Here is an 11,150-nt window from a genome sequence, read left to right on the forward strand (position 1 = left end):
CAATGTTATGCTGATGGATCTAGCAAGCTGAAGGGTTTTCAACTGGAGACAAACATCCGCTTTGGGGGAAGAGTCACTTGTCCACAAGCTGCACCACCCTGTTACGGAAGTTCTCAGGAGTGTCCAGACTGGGGACAGCGGAAGGGAGGGGCTGCGTGCTAAGAGCCAGAGGAGGCAATGCCTCTCCCTGCCTCTTGCACCCGCCGCCCATGACGATGGTCAATTTGAGGATTTGGTATTAAAACAGTCTCAGATGACACCTGAAATCTCCAGGGCGACGTTTAGAAGCCAGAGGAGAAGGGCTGGGCCGAATAAAGCGGCTTATGTAAATCCATTGGCAGATCTGCTAGATAAGTGAGTCAGAGGGAAAGGCCGGGCAGGCCTGGAAGGGACGTGCGAGCGGGTTGGTGAGCTCCTCACTGAGGTTAATGGTGATGTGAAACCGTGTTTGTGGGACAAACGGGGAAGGAGCAGAAGCTCCTGCTGCCTGTGCTGATCAGTTTGAACAATCCCACCCCCGGCTGGGGTAAATCACAGGCAGAGGGTGTCAGTTGGGTGGGAGGCAAAGGCCCCACGGTACCCTGGGAAGAAGGGTGTGGGGAGGCCGGGCCTTCTCCTCCCTCAATTCAGTCCCTTGTTACCGGCCCCAAGGCCCCTGTGCAGGCAGAGGAGCCCAGACGGGGCTTTCACCGGGTCCCACTGCGCAGGGGGAGCAAGTGCCCAGGGCTGAACGGAACCGGCAGCAGGTAACTCGTGGAAACGCATGGCCGGGCACCTGTTCTGTTCACTCACACCCAGGCCGGACACTGTTCCTGCTGCGCATGTCAAGGCTCCCGCTGTCCACCTGAGACGGGGGAAGAAGCTCGTACCGAGGTGGCCAGTGTCTGTGACCAGGCCAATACATCACCGGGGGAGGGGATGACAATATCGCAACCGGGGAGCAAGGAGCCTGGGCCAGTCCTTTGTGTGGGTGCAGCCCCGGAGGCCAGGAGGGGTCCCGGTCCATGGCCAATCCTTCCCTCCCCCCAGCCACGAGACAGACGTGACACTGTGTGAGACACATGAGGTTTGGGGAAAGCGTCTGCACATGCAAGGGGCAGGGACAAGAGGGTCCCTGTAAGCAGGCAGCTCTGAAGCGAAAAGAGGTTTAGACACCGGCACAGGAGCAAGCGCATCACAGGCTGAGAGAAGCAGAATGCTGTGTGGCAGGGGAAACTGAGGCACACTACTACATGGTACTGGTGGCTAAATGCCAGGAACCGTACACTTTAGAAAACTTTGCCATCTTCCCTCTGGGGCAATTCTACACCCGAAACGTTTCCAGGCACCGGGCGGCAGAGATTGAGAACTCCGTAAACACACCTGTGAATGGCGTCACAGTGTGTAATTGTGGATCTTACACTTTCCCACTGGAAACATGGAAAAGTTCTTGCTGAGCACAAAGGGATCCCGCCTCAGACAAAATCTCTCCATAGGCAGGAAACTGGACAATGGGGGCAGCTGCCAGGTGCCCAGAGACCACGGCTGCACCCAAGCTGCCTGCGGGAAACATAAGGCTGATCAGGAGGAAGGATCAGCCCGAGCCGGGAGGCTTCCCAGGTGAGGAGAGCGACTCTTAGGTACGAATTCGCAAGGAACAGGTTTCTGAGCGTACGAGGCGCAACTGCCCAGTTTGTTTATTTTGCTCAGTAACTTTGATCTCCCTGTTGCCACTTGCAGCCACGCAAACCCCACCCATTCTACTAACTGAAACTCCGTGTTTCTGAACAAACCCCACGTAAATAATTGTTCCCTGGGGGGACGAGAGCTGGGCACGTCTCTGCTTCAGTGATAAAGGGGGGAGCATGTTATGGGCTTGCTCTGTGTGAACATTATACAGGGAAAGACGGATTGATCTGGGGTTCTGGTCCCATTGGGCTGTGCCCCTGAGATCAGGGACGAGTCCCTTTAACGGAGCCTTCCCCAAGCCGAGCCGTGTGGAGTGCCTGTGTCACTCTGCAGTGGGCTGGGACCCCAGTGCTGTGCCAGGGCTGGAGGAGGCCGGTGGGCCTGACTCAGCAACACAGGATATTGGGATAGCAGGTCAGCAGGCTCCGGTGTTTTCAGCCCATCAGGTGACAGTCCTGAGGGGGTCTCTGTGACCCAACCCCTCACATCCCTTCCCCTCCCCTCTTGCATCAATCACTTGTGTTTTGATCCCAACTGCCCTGGTCGGCCAGGCCGGATTCCCCAGTCCTGAGCCATGCCCCCAGATCCTCAATTTGCTGTGGGATGCAGCCGGCATCCCTCCCTTCCCAATTGAGTCACTGGGCCCTGGCTGTGCACCTCACCCTCTCCGGTCCCTGTCTTTCCTCACAGGCAGGGCGGTGGTAATTACCTCTTGGCCCTTCGAATGAGCCATTCTGGGTTTCTGGCAAATAGCTGGCTGGGTGCCTACAGTGTATCTGAAATGTGGGCTGAGCCGGTGACACCTGGGAGGGGCAAGGCCCCTACATGAGTATTTAGGGGCTGAGAGGAGGTGGCTTTTGGGTGAGGTGATGACATTCACAGAGGTGACAGGCACCGAGGTAAGTCGGAAACTCCAGAGAGACCTGACCGGGGTGGGCTCAAGGGCAACAGGATGGCAGATGAAATTCAGGTTTGGTCGCGCGTTGGGGGATGGTGAGTTTGAAGTGCCCAAGACTTGGCAGGTTCTAACTCAACCCAGGGGAGCCAGGGAAGGCACCCAAGTGTCCCCAGAGGAGGAGGAGGAGCCGTGCTCACCTCGGCTCCCTGTGCCGCTGCAGAAGAGAAAAGCCAAATAGGACTCTCCCTGTCAGAGGGGTGGAGAGAAACATGGAAAATAATGCGGTGCCCTCTCTGGACCAGCAGGATGCTCTGGGCTTGAGGTGGGCATTGCTGGCTGCCCTGTTTCAGAAGAGATATCTCAGATTTGGAGCCAAAGCGGATAAGGGAAGGAAAAACTGGAATCCTGCTGGTACCACAAACCTTACTGCTACAGGAAAAGGTGCTTTGCTGTGGGGGTGACTGGGTGGGCAAGAAGAGACTGTGGGGCCACGGGGCAAAGCACATGACAGCAGCTTGTCAGAAATGTCAGCAAGAGAGAGCAAGTGTTTTCCTAAAGAAAGGTTTAAATTCTCGAATTTGAGGAGGGGGTGGGAAGAGCATTGAAGTTTGTTACCACAGCAGTGAAATGCCTTTTTGCAAGATTTACGTAATTTTTGTTCCATATTTTTAGTGGTAAAAATTGTGTTGGATTCTGTTCATTTGTGTAATATAGTAACCAAAGTAGTTTTTCAAAGTAGCTTGAGGGAATATGTCTCTCTTGCGGGATTAGCGAGATCTAAGGTCTTTGCAGGTGGGAGTGAAATAAAAATGCAGGCACAGCGCCGGAGAGAGTGGGAGTAGGATTAAAATACCGTCCCACGCAGGGCTGTATCAGAGAACTCCCGTTCTGTTATCTCTGGGAATATCTGTGGCATTGTACAGCGGGGAACAAACTTTTCGTAGTTGAAAAATGAAGGCTGATTGCAACATTTAGATTTAAATCAATGTTCAATGTCCTTAAACGTTTGTAAATGCACCAAACCCATATACTTTGGCTTTTCAGTTTGGCCAATAATTGGGTCAATCCAGAATATTTTTGGTCAAAATTCTTTAGAACAAGGAGAAAACCAAAAATCAGTTCTGGCAGAATTGTGTTGCTTGGTGTTACCCTCCTGATCCTCGGCTGCAATTCCCTTCCAGCCTCCTTTCTGTCGTGACTCTGTCCTGATCCCCTCCGGCTCCAGCTGCGCCAGCCCTGAGAAGGCTCCGTTCAGCTCCCAGCCCAGCTGTGGGCTCCTCCCAGCACCATGGGGGTTTCCTCGCTCCTCTGCCTCCTCCCTGCTCTCCTAGCGACAACCAGTGTCCAAGGTGAGTCGTCCAGGAGGGGAGAAGTGGATGCAGCCATGGAATTCGAGCCATCACGCCCCTCGGCTTCCCAGCCAGGGCCCCTTCCGCATGTGCAGGGCGCTGGGAGTAGCTCTGGGGGTACAAGGTCCTGTGGATACGACCGTTGTGGTAGCAGCTTGGCCACAGCGCTCGAGCGGGTCCTGCGGAGCCTGTAGTGCAGACTCCACCTGCCCCAGTGGAAGGGGGTTTCCATCCCTCGAGGGGCTCACCTCCCAAGCCAGGGGGGCCAAGCTGAGGGGAACATGCACCCCTGGACTCATCCGCACACACTTCGATCGGCTGCTCCCCCAGAACACAAGAACGCTGGTGGAGAAGAGGATTGGGGGCACAATTGCCCCTGACCTGGAAGGAGAAGAGGTTACGTGCTCCATCCCCTAATCGCTTCTTTGCCCTCCACGGGCCCCTTTCCAGAATGTCCTCACCCTTTCTGTAACAGGACCCCCGACACTGGACACAACACTCCAGACACGGCCTCACCGGTGCCAAACAGAGAGGAACTATCCGTTCCCCATTTCCACAGAGCCACTTACATTAGAACAGCGATACTGGGTCAGACCAATGGTCATGATTTCATAGGCCAGTCATGATTTTCTAGACCCCTATCGTATCCCCCTTAGTCTCCTCTTTTCTAAGCTGAAAAGTCCCCGTCTTTTTAATCTCTCTTCATATGGGACCTGTTCCACACCTCTCATCATTTTTGTTGCCCTTCTATGAAGCTTTTCCAATATCAATATGTCTTTTTTGAGATTAGGCAACTACAGCTGTACGCACTATTCAAGATGTGGGTGTATCATGGTTTTATATAGAGGCAATAAGGTATTTTCTGTTTTATTCTCTGTCAATGTGCCTTTTAAAATGATTCCTAAGGTTCTGTTTGCTTTTTTGACTGCCACTGCCCACCGAGAAGAATTTTTCAGAAACTATCCACAATGACTCCAAGATCTCTCTCTTGAGTAGTTGTAGCTAAATTAGTCCCCGTCATGTTGCATGTATAGTTGGGATTATATTTTCCAATGTGCATTGCTTTACATTTATCAACATTCAATTTCATTTGCCATTTTGATGCCCAATCAATTAGTTGGGGGTGATCTTTTTAAAGCTCTTCAAACTCTATTTGATCTTAACTATCTTGAATAGTTTGGTATCATCTGCAAATTTTGCTACCTCACTGTTTACCCCTTTCTCTAGGTCATTTATAAATAAGTTGAATAGGATTAGTCCCAGGACAGACCCTTGGGGGACCCCACTACTTAACTTTCTCCACTCTGAAAACTGACCACTTATTCCTACCCTTTGTTTCCTGCCTTTTAACCCATTATCAGCCCAAAAGAACCTTCCCTCTTATCCCACGACAACTTACTTTACTTAAGAGCTTTTGGTAAGGGACCTTGTCAAAGGCTTTCTGGAAAGCTGGGTACACTATATCCACTGGATCTCCCTTGTCCAGTTGTTTGTTAATGCCTTCAAAGAAGTCTAGCAGATTAGTAAGGCATGATTTCCTTTTACAGAAACCATGGTGACTTCCCCCCCCAAAATGATGTTCATCTATGTGTCTCACAATTCTATTCTTTACTATAGTTTCAACTAATTTGCCATTTCCTGAAGCGTTAGACTCCTCCTCCACTATTATCTCATCTGTTATTGTCTCATCTGAAACTTGGTCTGCCCACTTGGCCCTGCACATGGAACTGGAAACATGTCAGAGAACGCTACCATAGAGGTCCTGGATTTCAATCTTTCCTAGCAGCCTAAATTTTGCCTCCAGAATCTCTCTCCTACTCTTCTCTATGTCATTGGTACCTACATGTACCACGAGCACTGGCTCCTCCCCAGCACTACACATAAGTCTGTCTAGATGCCCAGAGAGCTCCACAACCTTTGCATTTCTATTTGCATAACCATAGGTTTCTCCCAGTCATCACAAAGCCAGCTAGCTATCTTTTTAATAATTGAACCCCACCCCCAACACTAACACCTGCCTTTGCCTAATGACTGGAGTTCCCTCCCCCTGCAGATGTATCCTCAGTGCGAGAGGAGACCCCATCATCCTATGGAAGGAGGGTCCTAACTATGGGATCGTTTCCCTCTGTTCCAGTTGACTGTTCTCCTTCCCTGAGCCTTTCACCCTCCTTAACAGCACAGGGGCTGTCTGACCGGAGGTGGGAGAGTTCTACAGTGTCCTGGAAAGACTCATCTGCGTACCTCTCGGGCTTCTTTAGCTCCTCCAGTTCAGCCACCCTGACCTCCAAAGCCCGTATGTGTCTCTGAGGGCTCCTTGCACTGAATGCACACGTACGCCACCCGCCCACAGGGCAGGTAATCACACATGCTACATGGGGTGCAATAAAGAGGACAGCTCCCCTCTGCTGCTGCACTTCTGCCTGTGTCCCTTCCGACAGAGAATTCGGTTATTGACGGGGATTTTATTTAAATCAGGTAGTTTTGGTTTCAGTTTAGTTTAAAAGTTTTTAAGAATGGCAAGTGTACTTCACCCCCTTCGAAGCTCCCTCACCAAACTCCCTGTGAGCTGTCCAGGTTCACAAAGCTCCCTGGTCACTTACTAACTGGCTATAAAGTGCTGCCCTTCCTGGTAGCCCCGCCCCTGGCTAAGGCTTGTCCAATGAACAGAGGGTTCTAGATTTCAAGTCCTCATTAAGAAGCTCACACCTTCCAAATGCCGGCCACAGCACATGGTCCTTCAAGCAAACAGTTCAGCACTTGAATCTCCAAACAAACAAACACAACCTCGAAACACAGTTTCTTTCACGCAACCAGGAAGTAACCCCCCGAACACAAACACACACATTACAGACAGCCACTTACCTCAGGGGTCCTGTAATCACTCCTCCTTCACGTGGACAGCTCCCTCAAGAAACTCCCTGTTAGCTGCCCTTAGTCACAAAGCTCAGCATAGAAGACTTGCCCTTGGGAAATCCATGTTGGCTGTTCCTGATCACCTTCCTCTCCTTCAAATGTTTCCAGATGGATTTCCTGAAGATCTGCTCCAAGGTTTTCAGGGGACTAACCAGTCTGGAGTTCCCCCAAATCCTGCTTCTTCCCTTTGTAAAGAGGGGCACCACATTTGCCTTTGTCCAGTGGTCTGAGATCACCCCAGATCCTCATGATCCCTAGCCCAGGTACTGCAGCATCCCTGTCACTGAAATTGTGCCATTGTGGAGGGTCCTGTAGGCAATTGGGGCTATTTTCCCCTCAGCATGCTTGCAGCAGGGGGAGACTCGGGCTCAGGGACGTTCAGAGCTGACACCGTTACCCCAGTAAGAAGGAAACACTCGCTCTTCTTCTTCCAGCGGGGACCCTGACATGCAACGTGTGCTTGGGCCCAACGGAGGCCTGCGATGTGGCTCCAGGGACCTGCCAAGACGACCAGGCGACGGGCGGCTGCCTCTCTGTGGCAGAAGAAATTTCCCTGGGTAGGTGACATTACCTTCACTCCTGGCACATCTTACCCTGCCTCTGTCCCCTCCCTCGGCACCAGGGCCAGAGAGACCCGGCACCCGGCACAGCACACTCAGGCCGGATGCGGTGCTTGGCTGATTCCGGCAACGTTCCAGTTTCTGGTGCAGCGACTGGCAGGCCGGGCAGGCTGGAGCCTGGCCTCACTGGTCAGCTGCAAAGCTCCCATTGATTTCAGGGGGCCTGATTTCACCTCCCGGGCACTACTGATGGGATTTCACTCATTGGGCTTTCAGCCCCACACGGGCCGGCTGCGCGGCAGCAAAGGAAGCTGCTCCGGGGAGAAATGCACTTTCTGAGGGGGGTTGAAAAGGAGACTGGGGATGAGATCCTTTGGGCCCTGTGGCTGCTCCCAAAGCCCATTTGTTGCCCTTGGTTACCTGCTCAGGGATGGGGCCCTTCTTCACACGTGTTTTTGTTCTTAAAAAGACTCTTTCCATCCCTTGGACTGGGAGATGCCAAACAAACCTTCTCCCTGTTCAACCCCCGAGAGCCTCGGGCCAGCGGATTCACCAGTTCCCGCACTTTGTCCTTTGACGTGTCCTTTCCCAGCACAGTCCCCAGTGGGTTTAATCAGGCTCTGACCTCACTGCAATAAAAGTGGCCGTGAACCGAGATTGAACCTCACTGCCCCCTTCTCTCCACCCACAAACCCTTTAGCCTCAGCTTGGCTGACACAACCTGGGGGGCAGTTTAGGCCTGGGCTCCTCTTCACCTTCCTGTATTGTGGCCCCAGAATCAGCGACAGTATCCCAGCAGCCGCACACGGAGGTAAAATCCCCTCCCTGCCCTGCCCGAGGGTCCCTCCCAGCCTCACGTTTTCTGTTTTGCTCTCCTCTAGGCGGGACAAAGCAGAAGTTCTTCTCCAAGCAATGTCTCAGCGGCTATAGCAGTGACATAAAAGGCCCCTTCTCTTTCACCGTGGGGAAGGACCAGTACGTGAGGATCAATGTCCTACAATGCAACACAGATTTGTGCAACTCGGCCGCACCTCAAGGTACGTTGTGGGTCTGTTTGTATTGTCCCTATTTCAGGGCACGACCACAGGAACAATTAGAGGGTGTGAGCTGCGCGTGGCTCTACCTCTCCGTGTGCTCCTGCCGATGTACATAGGTTGGCAGGAGGAGCGCTTTGGAAGGGCATTAGCTCAAAGCACAGGAATAAACAGCTCTCAGGTGTCAGCACGGTGCACCAAGCAAGGTCAGCGAGGTCATTGGACCGGCACTGGGCAGAGTCACACCCCAGCAGCTCCGCACACCCCATCTCCCTTGCTACAGTTGGATCGTTCATGTGGACAAGCCCGGGCACAATTGTATTTGGTGCCCTTTTCTCCATTTTATTGCCCCAAATTCAATGTACTCACGTGTCATTTCTGTCTCCAGTGAAATCCCTGTAGCTGGTGGGTCTCCGAGAGGGGGTACAACAGTCAGGGCCCGTTTGCCATCAGATGGCTGAGGGCTGCTTGACAGACCTATCAGCTCCCTCTTCACACTCGCTGGGATCTAGAAATGAACCAGTGCGGCCGTCGCAGACTGTTGTGTCCCAGACAGACGGAGAAATGCCGTTCGGCTGCAGGGAGGGGCCTGCATGTGGGCACTGAGGTGGGGCCCATTCCCCAGTTGGAACGAGGCTTAACCCATCCTGTAACCATCTATCTGTCTTTGTTCTCAGTTTACCCAGACACCACCCCGAACGGGCGGCAGTGCCCAACCTGCTTTGCTCTGGGCTCCGCTGCCTGCAACAGTGAAATCACCCCCTGCACAGGGCAAGAGACCTATTGCCTGGATTCCACTGGCGAGCTGAACCAAGGTAAATTCTCCCAGCTGGTTGCAGAGCAGGGATGCCCGGAAAGCTCCCAGGCCAGGAACTCCCCTGAGAGCTAGTGGGACCCAGCGTCTGTGCGAAACCATGGGAGGGTGGGGGCGCCAAGAGGGTTTTTGGCTGGAGGGAAGCATAGAGGAATTGGGAAGTTTTCCCTCCCAGTTGAGCTCTCCCAACTCACCAATGCCACCAGAGGTTGCCACCCTGCTGCCAGGGTGATGGCAGCGGGGTACTTGTAAGCGGAGGGTTATGATGTCAGTGATGCAGCACGGATGAGAGAACCAAGGAGTCCTGTCTTCCACCCCTTCGCTGCTCTATCTACTACTCCCCAGCTCCTTCATGTTTAAGAGAGTTAAGCTGCTGTTGCTCCGTGAGGCACCTCCTACTCTGAGTGTGGCCCAGGGCTCCCAGCGCTCAGCCATGGTTATAAAATAACTGAACCGAGCGGAAAGGCTGCCGGGGTGGGGAGAGCCGGCGTATTTCCCGGTGGAGAACCCTGGCCACAGCTCCGTTCCCAAACCCAGTACGAGACTCCTGTGGAGTGCAGGGGAGGCAAGAGGCCACGGAGTGGGGGAGGAGGGGAGGCAGAGAAGGAACCACAAGCTGGTGGAAATAGAGAAAATAAGAGTAAAGAAGGACCAGGAGCTCCTCATTGGTAAAACAGGCTGAATATCTCCACCAGGTGCATCATCATCGACATTTGCGGCAAAGGGCTGCGCATCACCATCCGCACAAGAGATAAAAACTGGAACCACCTTGATGTCTACAGACTACAGCTTCAGATTTGTGACAGGAAAAATAACCCCCAGCAGCCCGATTGACATTGAAAACAGACAAGTTTCCCCAATCACTGACACCACCACTCCAGAAACACCCACCTCCACCCTCAGTACTACGGATCCGGAGACAACCACCTCGGTCCTCACCACTACGGCTGCGGAGACCACCACCTTGGTCCTCACCACTACGGCTGCGGAGACCACCACCTCGGTCCTCACCACTACGGCTGCGGAGACCACCACCTCGGTCCTCACCACTACGGCTGCGGAGACCACCACCTCGGACCTCACCACTACGGCTGCGGAGACCACTACCGCAGTCCTCACCACTACGGCTGCGGACACCACCACTACGGCTGGGGAGACCACCACCTCGGTCCTCACCTCTACGGCTCCGGAGACCACCACCTCAGACGTCACAACTACGGCTGCGGAGACCACAACCTCGGACCTCACCACTACGGCTGCGGAGACCACCACCTCGGTACTCACCACTACGTCTCCGGAGACAACCACATCGGTCCTCACCACTACGGCTGCGGAGACCACCACCGCGGTCCTCACCACTACGGCTGCGGAGACCACAACCTCAGACTTAACCACTACGGCTGCGGACACCACCACTACGGCTGGGGAGACCACCACCTCGGTCCTCACCACAACGGCTCTGGAGACCACCACCTCGACCCTCACCACTACGGCTCCAGAGACCACCACTACGGCTCAGGAGACCACCACCTCGGTCCTCACCACTACGGCTCCGGAGACCACAACCTCGGCCCTCACCACAACGGCTCTGGAGACCACCACCTCGACCCTCACCACTACGGCTCCGGAGACCACCACTACGGCTCAGGAGACCACCACCTCGGTCCTCACCACAACGGCTCTGGAGACCACCACCTCGGCCCTCACCACTACGGCTGCGGAGACCACCACCTCGGACCTCACCACCACAGCTGCGGAGACCACCACCTCGGTCCTCACCACTACGGCTGCGGAGACCACCACCTCGGACCTCACCACTTCGGCAGCGGAAACCACCACTACGGCTGGGGAGACCACCACCTCGGTCCTCACCACTACGGCTCCAGAGACCACCACCTCGGTTCTCACCACTAC

The sequence above is a fragment of the Pelodiscus sinensis genome, chromosome 24 (genome assembly GCF_049634645.1).
Source record: "Pelodiscus sinensis isolate JC-2024 chromosome 24, ASM4963464v1, whole genome shotgun sequence".
NCBI lineage: Eukaryota > Metazoa > Chordata > Testudines > Trionychidae > Pelodiscus > Pelodiscus sinensis.